Raw genomic sequence first — 6,000 nt, 5'->3', positions numbered from 1 at the left:
ATGAAGAGTGGGTGGAGGGGTATTTATAGCCTCCACACAAATTCGAACCGTTACACGCAATCACCAAACTCGGTGGGACCGAATAATGAAACTCGGTTGGACCGATTTAGTTCAAAATGTGAATGTTAGAATTTTTGGTGGGACTGACATGTCAACTCAGTGAAACCGAATTCATTAGGGTTAGGGCATAACGTTATCTCGATGAGACCGATTACACAAACTCGGTGGGACCGATTTTGGTAATAAACTAACCAGAGAGTTGGTCAGGCAAACTCGATGGGACCGATTCGCTCATCTCGGTGAGACCGAAACGTTACGAAGGGGAAACAGAGAGTTTGCATTGCGAACTCGGTGGGACCGATCGCTCATTTCGGTTGGACCGAAACGTTACGAAGGGAAACAGAGAGTTTGCAATCCCATCTTGGTGAGACTGAGATCCTGAAATAGTATTAGCTCAATGAGCTATATGTTGTTAGGAATTACCAAAACCACCCAGGGATAGTTGCACTTTCAGGAAAGGGTGATGCTGCAAAGTAGCGTAAGTATTTCCCTTAGTTTTTGAGAACCATGGTATCAATCCAGTAGGAGACAACGCACAAGTCACCTAGTACCTGCACAAACAATCAAGAACCTTTCAACCAACGCGATAAAGGGGTTGTCAATCCCTTCATGGTCACTCGCAAAAGTGAGATCTGATAAAGATAGTAAAGTAAATATTTTTGGTATTTTTATTGTATAGTTTGGAAAGTAAAGATTGCAAAATAGTAAATGAGATGCATGTAAATAAAAGAGATGCAATATAATAAGAAAGAGACCCGGGGGCCATAGGTTTCACTAGTGGCTTCTCTCAAGATAGAATGTATTACGGTGGGTGAACAAATTACTGCCGAGCAATTGATAGAAAAGCAAATAGTTATGAAGATATCTAAGGAAATGGTCATGAATATAGGAATCATGTCCGTGTCAAGTAGATCGAAACGATTCTGCATCTACTACTATTAGTCCACACATCGACCACTATCCAGCATGCATCTAGAGTATTAAGTTCATAAGAACAGAGTAATGCATTAAGCAAGATGACATGATGTAGAGGGATAAACTCAAGCAATATGATATAAAACCCATCTTTTTATCCTCGATGCCAACAATACAATACATGCCTTGCTTCCCCTACTGTCACTGGGAAAGGACACCGCAAGATTGAACCCAAAGCTAAGCACTTCTCCCATTGCAAGAAAGATCAATCTAGTAGGCCAAACTAAACCGATAATTCGAAGAGACTTGAAAAGATATCAAATCATGCATATAAGAATTCAGAGAAGAACCAAATAATATTCATAGATAATCAAGTTCATAAATCCACAATTCATCGGATCTCGGCAAACACACCGCAAAAGAGTGTTACATCGAATAGATCTCCAAGAACAGCAAGGAGAACTTCGTATGAGGATCAAAGAGAGAGAAGAAGCCATCTAGCTAATAACTATGGACCCGAAGGTCTGTGGTAAACTACTCACGCTTCATCGGAGAGGCTATGGTGTTGATGTAGAAGCCCTCTGTGATCGATTCCCATTCCGGCAGATCACCGAAAAATGCCCCAAGATGGGATCTCACGGGTATAGAAGGTTGCGGCGGTGGAAAAGTGGTTCTGTGGCTCCCCCTGATGTTTCTAAGGTATAAGAGTATATATAGGTGAAATAAGTACGTCGGTGGAGCTTCGTGGGGCCCACGAGGGTGCGGGCACGCCTACCCCCCTGGGCGTGCCCTCCTGCCTCGTGGCCGCCTCGCGGAGTTCCAGACTTGCACTCCAAGTCTCCTGGTTTGCGTTCGGTCCAAGAAAGATCATCGGGAAGGTTTCATTCCGTTTGGATTCCATTTGGATTCCATTTGGTATTCCTTTTCTGCGAAACACTAAAATAGAAAAAAAACAGAAACTGCCACTGGGCCTCCAGTTAATAGTTAGTCCCCAAAAAAATATAAAAGAGCATATTAAAGCCCATTAAACATCCAAAACAGATAATATAATAGCATGGAACAATAAAAAATTATATATACATTGGAGACGTATCAGTAGGTCCTAGATAATACACACGATCATGTGTTAAGAACATGTCGGGGGTGTCGTGCGACATATGCCAAAGGATGGCTTATCATGGTGGGGGATAGTAAGACGTCGCCGGTTCCAGGAAACGGGATGAGGCATAGACACGTACGCCGGCGAACTTTACCCAGGTTCGGGGCTCTCCTAGGAGATAACACCCCTAGTCCTACTCTACGGGGTCTCCGCATGATCACTCAAGCAACAATAGTGGCTACAAGCTTGCTCCTTGAGCTGTTTCTCTAGAGGGGGAAGAAGAACAAGGCTATCCCTAGCTTCTTCTCCCTATGGGTGTGTGTGTGTGTGTGATGACTAAAGTCTAAACCCTTTGCACGGGTGCCCTGGGGGGTTTATATAGGCCTACCCCCAGGGGTACAATGGTAATCTGGCCGGGTGTAGGACCTGGCTGTCAGTGTCTATGGTCGCCGGCTTCTCCGCCGTCCGCTGGGCCCCGTCGCCCTATGGGTCCCGCCGGCTGTCTCGTACTTCACCGACAGGCCGTGCCCGCCGCTTGCGGGTCCTGCCGACAGCTTAACACTGTGGCGATGCCACTGATGATGTGTGCTTTGTCGGGGAAGGCGTGGCTACAATGCCACTGCCTGGCGGGCGTTCACTGTAGCCATTCCTCATCTCTTCGGGTTAATGGCGCACAAACTCTGAGGGAGGGGGAGGGCCGCCTGCTGGGAGTCGGTCTCCCCTCATGTCGGTTGGTCAAAGCTTGCCACCTTACAGCTTCTTATGGCCAGGTAGGGCCTGCCGCCAGCGGGCCGTACCGACAGCCCATAGTGGGGGCATGGCCTTGTCTCCCATGAGTGATGTCACGGGCCACATGGCAACAGTGCCGCACCGGACGGGGATGTCCGCCCGGTACGCCACACTGTGGCCACGCTACGTCCTGGATTCAGGGGTGTTAGACGGTACTGTAGCCACACCCGTCTGATCGCCTTAATGTGGTGCAAACTTTGAGAGCATGAGGGGCTGCCTGCTAGGAGCCGGCCTCTCTGGAGGCCGCCTGCCAGGAGTCGGCCCATCTCATTGCTTTCTTGTGAAGAGCGCCGCCCTCCGGCAGCCGGCCGACGCTACCAGCCGGCCCCAAGAAGGCGGTACTTCGTCCTTGAGGTTTGAGGGGCGCAGCCGGCCCCAAGAAGGCGGTACTTCGTCCTTGAGGTTTGAGGGGCGCAGCCGTCCCCGATGTCTTGAATCGTCATGGGGAGCAGATGAGGCTACCCGTGGTCGTTTACTCCGACAGTAGTCCCCGAAGCTGGTGGGGCGCTCCTGCTGAGAAAGTGAGAAGTCTCAGCAGCTTCCTACTCCGAGTGATCTAGTGATCTTGTTCCATTCGCCCTTCGAAGCACCGATCGGTACAAGTCGGCCGCAACCTGGTGGACCGCCTGATGATTTTGAAATGTCGCGGCGGGAGCCGGGTGGCATGGCAGTCAGGCAATAGTCTTGCCACCTGCTATCTGTGTGCCACGCGGCGCCAGCCGGCTGGGTCGGCCTGCCAGCCCACGCGCATGACGGGACATCGCCGTAGGCTGGGGCACGCCACTACTGTGCCTCGGCGCGCGCGCGGATCCGGTGCGGCTGAGGCAGACAGTTGGGATCCCGCGGCACAGTAACTACACGCAGTTACTGCGCGGTTAAAGCAGGGTCGTGGGGGTGTGGGCGCAGTTAATCCCATGACCCCCACGTTCTTGCCCCTTCGCCTTCGCCACCTGGGGCTATAAATAGGGGGAGGTGAGGGGTGGCAGACACACGCGCGCCCCCTCTCCCCTCTTCCCTCTTCCTCTTGCTGCTGCCGCTGCGCTCCCACGTCTTGTCGAAGCGCCGCCGCCGCTCCTAGTCGCCGAGTGCGTCTCGCGCACAGTGCAGCCGCACCACAGTGGGTCCGCTCGCTAGCCGTCGTTCTTCATCGCCGTTGAGTCCAAGCCCCATGGCATGGGCCGAGCTTGGGATGGTTCCAACGTGCATGAAGACCATATCACTTTCCTCCGCCAGACACGGCGGCTGCCCGGTGAGAACTACGTCCGGGCACGCCCGCCACTCGAAGAAGAGATCTTGTCGGCGCCATAGGAAGGCGAGCGGGTCATCTTCCGCTCACACTTCATCCGCGGCCTCGGCCTGCCGGCAAGCGACTTCCTTCGAGCCTTCCTCCACTTCAATCGCCTTCAGCCACACCACCTGATGCCGAATATGGTGGTGTTGCTGTTGGACTTCTTCACCCTCTACGAGGGTTATCTCGGCATTCCCCCACCCTCGAGCGGTGAGGGGAATTCTTCTACACCAAGCTCGGCACCACCGCCAAGAACAAGGCGGCCAAGTGCAGCGCCTTCGTTGAAGTGCGTCGTCCGGGTGCAGGGAACTGCTTCCCGGCCATCAGCTTGACACAGTCAGTCAAGCTGTGCCAGCGGTCGTACTTCTACATGAAGAATGTCCACCCGGAGCACGACTTTGTCAACCTGCCGGCGTACAAGGCCGTCCCGCCAGCCGAGCCCTGCACCAACTGGACCTTTAAGCCGAAGGTGCTGCCGGCCACCTCCCTTGCTGCCATTGCCCAGCTCCGGGAGATGACGGAGTCGGAAGGCCTGAAGGCCTCGGACCTGCTGAACGCCTTCATGGTGCGCCGGGTGCTCCCCCTCCAAACCCGGCCTCACTTGATTAGCCGGATGAGTGGGCACCGAGACCCGAGCCGGATGTGCACCAAGGAGATGCCAGAGGTGGAGGTGGCCTGCCTGGTGAACTTCATTTCAGACTGCAAGCTCTCGGAGGAAGAGTGGCAGTTCACCAAGTGGCCATACTCCCGCGTGAACCCTCTGCCTGCGATGAAGACATTTCATTAGCACAACTTCACTCCAATCCAGATCCAGCCACTCTGTTCCATCTACCCTTTTCTATTGAAGCAAGATCAGAACTTGATGACATCATGCCAGTGATCAACACTATGACTTTACAACAAATGGGCGTCGACCAATGGATTTTATGTGGGGAGATACACAATACAAACGCAAAAAATTCTACAAGTTCCTCTTCAGAAATGTAGAAGCCCCAAGCTATATAACTTCAATATGGAAATCTAAATGCATAATGAGGCACAAAGTTTTTTCTTGGCTCTTGTTGATGGACAGGGTTAACATGAGAGATATGCTCCTAAGAAGACACTTTAATATTGGAGCAGATCATTCTTGTATGATGTGCAATAGGGATGAGCTGGAAACAAACAAACACCTCTTCTATCAGTGTCAATTTGCCAACAGATGCTGGGAAACAATTGGAGTTCAATGGGGGAATGACAATGATATCCAGACAATGTTTGATACATCTCACAATTCGTGGCACATGCCCGCATTCAAATAAATCACTATTCTTGCAGCTTGGAATATCTGGAAACAAAGAAATAAAGTTCTATTTGATGGTGAGGTGGCCTCACACTTGGACTGGTTGAGGATGTTCAAGAAAGATCTAGAGATTCTAACTTTTAGGACAAAAGGGGACACCAATACTTTTATCCTAGGCATGATTCAAGACTTGGTGTTACACCAAAACACCTCTGTTTAAAATGTAGACTTCTCTTTCTTCTACTACTTAGCCCTTTGGCTTGTACAAAATGTAAATTGTAATTGCCCTTTCATTTAACAAAGCAACAATAGGAGCCTCTCCTGCTATTTTAATGTTCAAAAAAACATCTGCCTACGGTAAGCCCTTAATTCTTTTTCTCCTCATCTGTCGAGTTCTTCTTTTTGCCGCCTGATCAATCAATCACTTGTGCAGATCCTCACGTCCCAGTCGGCTGCCGACGCCTTGGAGGTGGGCCAAGAATTCCTGCCGGACCGGACCATGAGCGATGTAGACAACCCTGACTTGGGGGCGGCCGCCTTGGAGGAAGACGACGCCACAGGCGGTGG

This window comes from Triticum urartu, chromosome 4 (genome assembly GCF_003073215.2).
Source record: "Triticum urartu cultivar G1812 chromosome 4, Tu2.1, whole genome shotgun sequence".
NCBI lineage: Eukaryota > Viridiplantae > Streptophyta > Magnoliopsida > Poales > Poaceae > Triticum > Triticum urartu.
Note: the sequence above shows the minus strand (reverse complement) of the source record.